The following is a 12,902-nucleotide window of genomic DNA, read 5'->3' as shown; positions in this document are numbered from 1 at the left end:
GTTGTTTCCATTAGTGAGCTATTAGGGTATAATTGTTAGGTCATTGTTTGGATTATGTGATCTCCATTTCTTGATCTCACTTTGAACTGATTCGGTGAGGTTAGTTTCTGTGATTCTGGAGGTGAATCCAATCCAGTGAGGTTCTGTTGCTGTATTGCTGGAATTGTGATCTTTGAGGTGTATCCAGCAGCTTTCCCTAACCGGCAGCAACACCATTGATTGTGATATATTGGTGATCACCTTGGATTTGAGGTAAGGAATAGGATAATTGATCTTGTTGTAGATCATGTTTCGAATTTGAATATTAGTTTGATGATCTTGTTCTAGATGGATTAGGTTAAGTGTGATTGATTAGTTATTTATGTGTAGGTTTGATTGGAGGTTGTAATTGGTTAGTTGATTGTGATTAGATATAATTGTTTGAATTAATCTAATGGGGTAATTAGGGTTAGGGTAATTAACCCTAATTAACTATTAGATTTAAATTAGGAAGGTTGAGATGATATTAATTAGGGTTTTGCCCTAATTTGATTTTATGGATTTTATTTAGCTATTCATTTGAATTTAGCTAAATAAAATATATATATTGTTTGTTTGACACAGGACTCTGATTCGAGACGGGCGTCTCGACTTTGGATCGCTTGATTGTACCTTCTATTTGAGGCGGGTACCCTTTGACTTATCTTTTGATACTGTCTTATGATATGTATAGTTTATATATAATTACTAGTGGTAGATGGTAGATTTATTTCTTCCCTGGTCTTAGCTTAGTTAATACCTATCACATGCTTCTTCTGTTAGTTGCTGTACTTTAGAATTGGATGATTTTTACCTTTTGCTATGTTTATGTATGTTATGGAGATGGATAGATACATTTAGTGTTATTTTCCACTGGATCAGTTGCTGTAGATACTTGTTATATATTATTGGATCTATGCTACTTATATCATGGTTATAGTTATATGTGTTTACCTTTTTGGCACGCACATATATGGAGGAGGCTTTGTTCAGGTATGCCATATTGTAGCCGCATGCACCATATCGCATGATTGCATGCTGGGCGATTGACGACTCCATTATTGTTGAGCTCGTCGGCCGGCTATATGGGCCTGCACAAAGCGTGTCCACTCATGGGTAGTGGCACAGCACTAGGGTGTGTATGGTAGTTAGCTCTGTAGTGCTCCGCTGGTCCGCTCATGGGTAGTGTGACTGCAGCGTGGTAGCAGGCAGGGATCCCTCCCCGTCATCACGTACCGGGAGATGAGAGCATTGCGCTCCCTCTCTATGTTTAAGGTAGGAGGATAGGTGTACTCCGACAGCATCCTGTCCACTCGGTCACTCTTCAGGGGCAGTGATGGCAGAGTGCACGGTGTCACAGCCCTACCCACTCGGTCTCACCATTGTGTGTGAGACGGCTGACTGGCTGACAGGGGTGACCGTGTCATATTGCATCATATGCACGGATTGCATTCTTTATGATTGTTGAATTTTGGTGAGTGCATATGATTGACATGCATACAGGATACATGCTTTTGCTCTGACTATTTTTATCTGTGTATGTTCACAGTCAGTTGCACAAGCCTCGCAGATGAGTACAGTTTATTTCAGTTATGCATTTTCTTATTATTCTTCCTATAGACTATACTTTATGCCTATAGCTGGTTATTACAGTTTATTTCAGCTGTGCATATCTGTTATACTATTAGGAGATTGTACCATAGATTGTACTGTTATGAAACTGTACTATAGATCCTATGGTTTAGGAGACTGTACCTTAGGATATTGCTAGTAGTTATATGTTGCTGTACATATCTATTGGATTACCTGCTGAGTTCTTTGAACTCACCCCGTTGTTACTATTTTTCAGGTTGAGGCCGTCAGGAGAGATTCCAGTCGCTAGCCCCTTTATCGCGAGGATTTCCTGTTGTCAGGATCTGTTTTGTTTTTGCATCTTATATACTTGTGATGTGGGTTTTGTACTGTGGACTTTATAACGAACATTTGGGTTTACTACTTTTGGTTTTTCCGCTGTGGATATATTTTCATTACTTCGTGGATTTTGTCTTTCTTCATTGTAGTGGAGTAGGATGTTTACATATATCTTCGAGGATTCTATATCGTTCTTTCTTTATATAACTGCGTGGATTGTTCATATAATATCTGTGTGAAAATGTTGAATATAACTGCGTGGATTGTTTCTTATTTGTATTGTATTATTCCGGCCGTGTGTGGCCTAGGTATAGAGATATATGTATTCTAGATTCATATTGTCACTCGTACAGGGGAGATACTGTCGAAATTTCTTCGGACAGGGACTACCTGGGGGGTGACAACGCCGCTAGCCACATTCAGTGCTATTGGCGGCCTTATCATTTTGAGCATCAGTCAGACTCATTCCTTTGGTGCTGACTAGTTTGGGGCATAGACGAGCTAGTCTGTTGAATTTCTTCACAACCTCCTCAACTGAATGGTTGCCCTGACGAAATTTAGTGAACTCGTCTTAGTGGCGGTTTGTGACCCGCATGTGAAAGAACTCCTCAAAGAACTCTCTCTCAAAGTCGGCCCATGTCATCTGGTTCACTGGGCACTTCGTTCTAATCCTCTCCCACCACATACGTGTGTCTCCTGCCATGTAGAAGGAGGCGCATTTCACCTTTTCATACTCTGGCCAGTCCAGAAGCTCCATCGTACTCTCCAGTGTTTTGAACCAGGCTTGGGCATCCCATGGTTCACTAGTGCTTGAGAAGTTCTCTGGCTTGATTTTCTGCCATTGGATCAGATAGGCTTCTCTCCTTGCCCCTGCTGTTTGGGCCACAGGTGCTGTAGGTTGGACTGGTGGAACCTCTATAACTACTGGGGTTGCCTTGTTAGGTTCCTGAGTGGCAGTGGGAGTGTTCTTCTGATTAGCCCTTAGAGTGACTATCTCCTATTGCTGTTCAGCTAGTTGTTTCTGTGACTGAGCCACTACTACTGTAAGGTCTGGGGGAGGCACTGAGCTGTGTGTCTCATGCAGGGGCTCAGTAGCTGGTGCCCTTTTTGCTGGGCGTCCTCATACCATTTTCTAGAGAGATAGAGGACATACATAACTAATACAATCATGTTTATATAACTACTACTATCATATTAGATGCTATCATATATGAACATGCTTTAATTATCTATAAACATGAAAGCAAGAAACGTAAATAAAGTGAGAGATATTCTTACTTGGAAGGTGCAGGTTCAATGATGATGTGTGTGTGGAGGAAGTATGGAACTCGCTCTGATACCACTCTGTAACGACTCTCCTTCTATTGACTAAACTGTAAGGCCGGGGTTACATTTACTAAACTATTCTGTAGTTAACTCTGTAATAATGTGCGGAAAACTGTACTAATTTAAAATCTCTGCTATTTGCTGAAAAATCTAGAATCTAAACTTCTCATATAGTCTAGGAGCCGAAATCAGCTGTTTCCAGCTGAAATCATACTTCCCCAATCTATTGAGTTGGGACTCAATCGATTGAAAAGTCTTCAATCGATCCACTGATCAAATCAACGTGCTTCTATGCAAGGAAGAACTTTCTGGATCGAACGGATGATCGATTCAGTCTGTCCAATCGATCCAATGATCGATTCAGCAACTCTCTGTTCGCAGAAATGAGCTCCCCAATCGATCGACTGATCGATCCATGGCCAATTGATCAACTGATCGATTCAACAGCTCTCTGTATGCGGAAGTCGCGTCTCAATCGATCGGCTGATCAATTGAGGACTCCTCAATCGATCGGCTGATCGATTTAGTAACGTTCTGTACACGGGGATCTCTTCCAATCGATCAGCTGATTGATTGAGGACTCCTCAATCGATCGGCTGATCGATTGGGGTTTCTGATTTTGCAGAAACTCCACCCGAACACATACAGAACTTCAGAAAACCACTAAAAGCGTAAATATTGCTACTAGGCATGACATTACTCATAGTTTGCTATCTAATATCAAGGCAACTAGTAATCTAAGCATAACATGGTGCATACTTTCACAATTCATGACACTTAAGCATCCTAAAAGTGCAGAGTAGTAACAAAATCAGAAATACTAAGTTTTTTTAAATTGCTAGTTCCCCAAAAATCTTTATTCTAGGTTCCTTCTCACACACATCTTATCGCATTGCCCTCCAGCCTCCGCTATTCCATCTTCCCTTTACCTTTATCTGCAGTATAAGAAAAAGGAAACAATAAGCTTGGGAGCTTAGTAAAACCATCAACCTCACAAAACATGCATTCGATGAAATCATGCTTTTACAAGATGCTATTTGAAATACATGCTGATGATCATACTGAAAGTGCTAAAAACATGGCATATGAACATGTAAGTCATGGCAATCAAATACTGAACATAAAACTAATTGTTGTATCATCAAGGAAACTAAACCGATACATAAGCTAAGCTAAAACTTATGTTAGGTTAATGCTGAACTGTACTGTATTCACATAACTGATTTGTGAAGTTTTGAGAACTATTTTCATAATAGATAAAAATAATAATCATGCTGCTGATGGGCCCAACAACTGTACTTGCTATGCGTGCATCCCTAACTAGACCCGAGATAGCTAGTCCCGAATCCAGTAGGGTTTACTAGGTTATCTAAACCTAGGGACGACTATGGGAGCCCAACCCAAGGACAACTAAGAGTCCAGTACAGTGCCACTGATAAAGTAAAATACTGATTCATAAGCGGATTTATCTTATCTTGTTCTTACTAGGTTATCTGAACCTAGAGCTAGGTTATCTGGACCTAGGGCGACTATGGGAGCCCACCCATTGGACCGTTGTCCCATATAAACTGAAACAAGATTAAGCATGATATTTAAATGCTTCTATGGCATTTAACTGAGCTATAAAAATGCCTACTGTATCATTTAGCTGTACGAGTCATTTTATCGAGCACTTGGTGTGCTCTAACTCTCCTTTCTATTAGGAGACCACCTCTAGGCACCTGACACTATCCCAAAATCCCAAAACTGAAGGGGGAAACAGGTCCGGCCCATCTAGAGGTGCTCACATAAACCCTAAACTTGCGAGGAGGGTCAAATACATCCTACGTGTTGAAAAATCTGCATGTGACTGAACTAAGGGCGTAAAAACATGCGATTAACTACTTATACTGTAGGTGAGGGGTTACTTACATCCTGCGCTAAGTTTTCTTACAATCCGATCGCTAGGTTTCCGGAGCAGAAGATCTCTTCGGCGATCCTCTTACGTCTATGCGTTCTTCTCACGGAGGGGAGCATCCTCGTGCCGGAGTTGTCGCTGGAAGGTGCTCCTACGACCCTAGGGATGGAACCCTAGGTTTTCTTGGGCTTGGTGTGCCGAGAGGGTGAGGAAGAGAGAGAGGTTCGGCGGTGAGGGTTTGAGGGAGAAGAGAAGTTGTCGATCAAAATAATAAATCCCCACTTAATTTCCCTATTTATATTAAATGATTAATACAACCCAACTCGATCATAAATATAATTTCTCTCCTCTTCATTTAGCACACCCATGCTGGGCCCCTTGGTTACTAAAGTCACCTTATAAGTCATAGGGTCCATAGGTTGCGGGTTCAATTCCCGCTTAGGTTGTTTTATGTTTTTATTTAATTTTGCTACTTCTGCTACTCCAAAAATTCCATAAAAATATTCTAAAATTCAAAAAAAAAAATAGTAGAATATTTATAAAATTTATTTTGAGAAATTTTGGGCATTACAGAATGTGAGATTAGATATTTTTCCTTATTTGTAGTTATCTATAATGTGAAAGAAAGATTTTAATTTTTGACTAAATTTTCCTTTTTGTAACCATGATATAAAAGGAGTTTTATTTTTATCTCTTATCTTTTATAGATATCTATAAAAGGATTTAAAAGAGAGAGATTTTAATTTATAAAACGTTCCTTTTATAGCCAACCATAAAAGGGATTTATAAAAGAGAGATTTTAATTTTTGTTTAAAATCTTTCCATATTTGGTTTTTCAAGAGGTGGCCGACCATTAAGAGGAATTAAAGGAAGTTTTATTTTTGTTATAAAACTTTCCTTTTTTGGATTCACCAAGGAATATAAAAGAGGGGGAGAGGGTGCCTTTGTTGGTTGGTCCTAGGAATATCGTATCAGTTCCACTGTACAAAAAGTTTATACAAGTGTCGAACCTTTCCTAAAAAACTTGTAAGATATTGGAAAATTTAAATAATAAGGTTATTTGGGAAATTTCCTTATAAAATTTTTTAGGAATTTTTAGAAATTTTCTGGGAATTTTTCGGAGCTCGTACGACGGGTTTTGAGGGGACGAATTAACGGGTTCGGATAAGGCAGGTTTGGGATACCCATTTGAGTGAGGAAATGTTTTAATATATATTTCCTTTTCTTTTTATTTTCTTGCCCAAATCATCGTCTCCACTTGTGCCCGACCCTCTCTTCCCCGACTCTTCTCTCTGCCCAATTCCCGTCTCTTCTCCGACAACGACTACGCTAGGGAGTAGATTGCCGGCAGCAATCTTCCTCTCCCGAGCTCCGTCGAACTCAAGCGCTGGTCATTCCCTCGCGTTGCCCTTGGTTGCTACGGCCGACATCATATGCCAGCCAACGAGTCGATCCTCTCTCGCGTGGACGACCTGACGCCGACGATCGCCAGTTAGATCTATCCTCGGAGCTTGCCGGAGATCAATCAAGGAGGCACGAATCATCTTGATCTCCTTTTCTCAACCCTTCCCCGAGCTTTCTTCCCAGTTCTGTCGATCCTTTCTTCCCCTATCCGATCACCGGCTTGAAGATTCCCTAGGGTTTCGAGGGTAAGCAACCGAAATCCTTCTTTCCTCTTGATTCATTGTTGATTCACAGGTTAGTGCTCTGTTCTGGTGTTGTTGTGATCCGATTGAATCCAGTGAGGAGGAATTCCAGGGAGGTCTTGATGAGGTGTTCTTGAGCTGTTGGGCAGAGACTAGAAGGTTTGGGCTTGATCAACTTGATTCCTTCTTGATCCAGTTCATTTCAGCAATGTGGTGTTCTGTGGATCCGAAGTTCTATTTCTGTGGAGTTTTTCTTTGGCTCCAACAGCAGCTACCCTTCCTGGCAGCACCATTTCTTTGTGTAGATCAACAGAACAGTGCTAGGAATTAAAGTAAGGTATTGGGTTTTGATCTTAGTTGTAGATCATGGTGTGATTTGATTTCTAGATGGTTAGTATATCATTAGTTGATACATGTTGTAATTAGTTGCTAAATTATGTGTAGAATTATTTAGTTAGAATTAATCTAATGGAATGATTAGGGTTAAGGTAATTAACCCTAGTCAACCGTTGGATTTCTAATCTAATGGGTGATTAGGGACTAGGTAACTAACCCTAATTGATCGTTAGATTCAATTAGGTGGGTTGTGATTGTGTTTGATTAGGGTTTTGTCCTAATTTAGTTTTGGAGATTTTATTTAGCTATTCATTGGATTTAGCTAAATAAAATATATATATGTTGTTTGACGTAGGACTCTAATTCAAGACGGGTGTCTCGATATTGGATTTGGCGTAATACTACCTGCTATTTGAGGCGGGTACCCTTTGACTTATCTCTTGATAGTGTCTTATGATATGTGCAGTTTATATATACTTACTAGTGTTGGTAGTTAGTACTTCCCTGGTTTAGTTTAGTTGATACTTGATATATGCTTCTACCGATAGCTGCTATACTTTAGTCTAGAATGCTTTTCTTTCTGGCTATGTTTATCTGTGTTCATAGAGATAGAGGTATTTATTATGCTTCCCTCTATACTGAATTAGTTGATAGATATATTGGATATGTGATGTTGGATTCATGTTGTTTGTTATCCTTGTTATATATGTGTTTATCTTTTTGGCACCTACACATATGGAGGAAGATATGTTCAGGTATGACATACTGTAGCCGCATGCACCATATTGCATGATTGCATGATGGGCGATTGACGACTCCATTATTGTTGAGCTCGTCGGCCGGCTACATGGACCTGCACACCACGTGACCATTGCAGGGGTAGTGGCACAGCACACAGGGTGTGTAGGTTGCCCGGTGGTGCTCCGCTGGAGGCTCCACTCATGGGTAGTGTGATAGGCAGCGTGGTAGCACGCCGGGGTCCCTCCCCGTCATTGTGTACCGGGAGATGAGAGCATTGCGCTCCCTCACTATGGTTGATGTAGGAGGATAGGTGTACTCCGGTGCATCCCGTCCACTCGGTCACTATCATGGGTAGTGACGGCAGAGTGCACGGTGTCATAGCCCTACCCACTCGGTCTCACCATTGTGTGTGAGATGGCTAACTGGCATCAGGGGTGACCATGTCATATTGCATCATATGCACAGATGCATTTATTGTGATTGTTGCATATTGGATGATGCACTTTGGTGATTGCATATGATTGACATGCATACAAGATACATGCTTATTTGCTCTGACTATCGTTATCTGTGTATGTCCACAATCATTTTCTCAAGCCTCGCAGGTGAGTACAGTTTATTTCAGTATTGCATTTCTTACTATTCTTGCAGTAGACTGTATTTCATATCTATTGTTGGTTTCTACAATTTATTCAGTTATGCATACCTATTATACTGTTAGGAGACTGTACTATAGGTTGTACTGTTAGAGTATTGTACCATAGGTTATTACTGGTAGTTATATGTTGCTGTACATATCCATTGGATTACCTGCTGAGTTCTTTGGACTCACACTGTTATATTACTATTTTCAGGTTGAGGCCGTTGGGAGATATTCTAGTCGCTAGCCGCCATTGTTGCGAGGATTTCTAGTTGTCGATTTCTGTTTTCGCCTCTATGCATATACCGGTGATGTGGGTTTTGTATGGTAGACTTTATGTTGAACATTCGGGTTTGCTACTTTTGTTTTCCGCTGCGGATATTTTCATTACTTCGTGGATTTCGTTTTCTTCATTGTAGTGGAGTAGGATGTTATACATATATCTGCGATGATTTCTGTATCGTCTTTTCTTATATTAAACTATGTGGAATGTTGATATAAACTGCGTGGTTTGGTTATTATTTCTATAGTATGGTTCCGGCCGTGTGGGCCGATGTATGGATATATGTATTTTGGATTCATATTGTCACCCGTACAGGGGAGATGCTGCCGAAATTTCTTCTGGCAGGGACTACTTGGGGCGTGACACAACCTATTGTGTTCTTTAGAAATTAAATTAGGAATTGCAAACGGAACTTAACATTATTGATTCTAAATTTAACTTATATGTTCTTAATGGTTTAGACATGGATCGCAAACAGTGCTTAACATTATTGATCCAAATCCACCTATGTTATAAATTCAATTAAATATTAATTTCGAAAATTGGTTCCAAGGTCAAACATGGCGAGGCATTTGGCCTTCTTGGGTATGGGAACATCCACCACTGCCTCGACAAAACCTCTTAACGAAAATGAATATTTAATTTCCTTATATAACTCTAGGTTTAACCAAAAGGAACAATCGAATCACAAGATCAAAAAATAAAAGAAACACAAATTTGAAATAAATCTGAATATCTAGAATCTCTATCTTCTTATGTTTGGAATTCATACAAAGAAGAACTAGTATGATGCGGAAAATAATTACTAGTTATACCTTTCTTTGTATGCAACGACCTCTTGATCTTTTGTTGTATTCCTCTCCTCCTCTTGGACGTCGTGTGGGCGACGATCTACCAAGATGAACACCACCCAAGCCTACTTCTTCTTCCTTCCAAGATCCAGCCACCAAGGGATGCCACAATAGGAATACTTTCCTTTCTTTTTCTTCTCCTCTAAGCAAGCTCTTCCTCTCCTCGATGGACCGCTAGCCACCAAGCAATAGAAGAAGAACAAGGGCGGCCACACAAGGGGAAAAGCAAAGGGGAGCCGACCACCAAACAAGGAGAAGAATAGGTGGTCGGCCACCAAGCAAGGAGAAGAGAAGGTGAGAAGAATAGAATTATTATTATTCATGAGGCTCTCACCTCCTCTTCTTTTATAATCCTTGCTCATGGTAAAAAAAGAAAGAGTTTTTACAATAATAAAACTCTCCTTTTAATTTCCTATTGTGGATGTCAAAAAGAGAAAGTTTTAAAAATTAAAACCAAGTTTTAAAATTTTAAAACCTCTCTTTTAAAAATCCTTTTTTTTTACATGGTTACAAAATAAAGGGAAATTTTAAAATTTAAAACTCTCATTTTAAACCATGTGGCCAATTACAAAAAAAAAGAAAATTTTAAAATTAAAATCTCTATTTTTTAAAAAAAATTATAGAGGACTAAAAAAAGAAAAATTTTAAATTTAAAAATTCTTTTTCTAATTATCTTGGTCGGCCATAGTTTCTCAAGTTGACAAAATTGGCAGGCTTTTCAAAACTTCTCATCTCACGTTGACACATCAACGTTGAGAATTTTTCTCATGTTGACACATGAGGTTGGCAAGCCTTCTCAATTTCTCAAAGCTATCAACGTGGCAAGCTTCTCAGGTTCAAGCTTTTCAAAGATTCTCACAAGTGGCAAGCTTCTCATGTTGACACATGAGCATTGAGAAGCTTCTCACAAGTGGCAAGCTTCTCACGTTGACACATCAGCGACGTGAAGCATCCTTGGAAAGCAACGTCAACATACGAACTAGAAGATGCGCTTGGATGGATACAAGGTTTTATTGATGCTACAACAGGGACCGAGAGGAGAAATTGGTTTTGGTCTCCCGATGAGCTTTGAGCTTCCTGTGTTCGCCCCAAACACCCAACTCAAGTTCATCAATTATAACTTGATCCTGTCCGAAAGCTGGGTCGGAGGATGGCTGGTCACGGCGGCCTGGTTGTTGACAGAAAGTCGTGAATGGTCCGGCTCTCACGGGCGGCTGACGATGCTACAGGCTCCTGCACACACTCAGACGATCCCCCCTCTCCTCACGTTAGAGACCAGAACCCAGAGAAAAAGTCCCCGGGTCAGGCCCTCCGACGCTCAAGTCAGGTACTTTTTCCCCAGAAAACGCAGAGAGGAAAGAAAAAACGACTGAAAGTGAAAAGTCATGGAAAAAAGTGATGAGATAGCGTACCCGCGTACGAGGAATCCTCCCCTTTTTATGCGCCAGCTAGGGCTTCTAGAACCTGCAAGCATCTCAGAAAACGTTAGATGCTGGGCTTTGTCATGTAGTGAAGGACACCTGTCTGGCTACTATTGATTAGGGAGGCATCTTCTCGTTTAGGAACCTCCACCTTTGCGCAGGGGCTTTGTCAAGTAGTGAAAGACACCTGTTTGGTTATTATTGGTTATGAAGGCATCTTCTCGTTTAGGAACCTCCGCCTGTGTGTATGTCCCCTGGTATGTGATGATTACCCCCTCACATCCTCCTGTCAGACCTGCTCCATAGCTTTTAAGCGCAGCCTGTAGTCGAGTTGTCTCTGAATAGCTCTACCGATTCCAACCTGTACCGTGTGACTTATGCTCCGGGCTTTCGAACGCAGGCTTGTAGATCGAGCTGTCTCTGAACAGCTCTGCCGATCGACACATGCCATGTGACTTATGCGGCCATGAGCGCAGCTGTGGTCGAGCTGTCTCGAGCAGCTCTGCGATCTCGACTCATACAATGTGACTTATGCTCGGGCCTTGACGCGGGCTGTAGATCGGTATCTCGACCCGGCTCTGCGATTCCAACCTGCTGTGTGACTTATGCTCAGGCCTTGAGCGGGCTGTGATCGAGCTATCTACGAGCAGCTCTGCCGATCCCGACTGCCATGTGACTTATGCCGGCCTTGAGCGAGCTGTAGATGTTGTCTCGAGCAGCTCTGCCGATCTGACACATACCATCGACTTATGCGGGCCTTGAACGTGGGCACATGGTCGAAACTATCTCGACCCTCTGCCGATTCCAACTTTGTCGTATGACTTATGCTCGGGCCTTGAACGCGGGCACAGAGATCGAGCTATCTACGAGCAGCTCTGCCGATCGACCTATACCATATGACTTATGGGGCCTTGAACGTAGGCACAGATCGGTATCTCGACCAGCTCTGCCGATTCAACACTGCCATATAACTTATATCAGACCTTGACGCGGGCACATGGATCGAGCTATCTACGAGCACTCTGCCGTCCGACACATACCATGTGACTTATGCTCCGAGCGGGCGGTAGGTAGATCGTCTACGGCTCTGCCGATCCCGACTGTCTGTGTGACTTATGCTAGGGCCTTGAGCGGGCACTGTAGATCGTCTACGAGCTCTGCCGATCCCGACACATACCATGTGACTTATGCTAAGACGCTAAGCGGGCACAGATCGATGTCTTTGAGCAGCTCTGCGATCCGACACAGCACCACATGTTCCGCCTGTCGTTGCCCTTTGCCCCTTGACTACTTTGCCCCCTTGATCGACAGGTCTACCCGCACTCTGACTGCCACAGATGCTTGACTTTGCCTGCCACGCCATCTTGACTATTGACTGCCAAGTCACCTTGACTTATGGCCACGACATAGCCTTGATCCTTTCCTCATGGGCCCCCACTCCCTATTGCATGCCGTATCACAAGCCTCCCCCACAAGTCTAATCAAAGGAAGGCTCAAGTCTGACTGACTAGACCCCAACACGCTTCTGCGCTCTCTGCCTCCTGCTTTACGTACTGTGCCAACTTTTATGTCCTGTCGCTTGGGATACCATGCCTCTGTGTTCTCTGCTTCTTGCCTTACGTACCGTGCCAACCTTTATGTCCTGTAGCCTGGGATACCATGCCTGCTTAATTGCTTTAGTGGTTGCTTGGGATACAGTGCTCACGTAATTGCTTTGACTTAAAGACGAGCTCCCCTTTTTAAAGAACCTTCCAGCCGCTTCTTTGTCATGTCATTCTTTCCTCATACTTTCTTACTATCTTTTGTTATCCTGCATTCCACTAGTTGCTCCT

The sequence above is a fragment of the Zingiber officinale genome, chromosome 8A (genome assembly GCF_018446385.1).
Source record: "Zingiber officinale cultivar Zhangliang chromosome 8A, Zo_v1.1, whole genome shotgun sequence".
In the NCBI taxonomy this organism is placed as follows: Eukaryota; Viridiplantae; Streptophyta; class Magnoliopsida; order Zingiberales; family Zingiberaceae; genus Zingiber; species Zingiber officinale.
Note: the sequence above shows the minus strand (reverse complement) of the source record.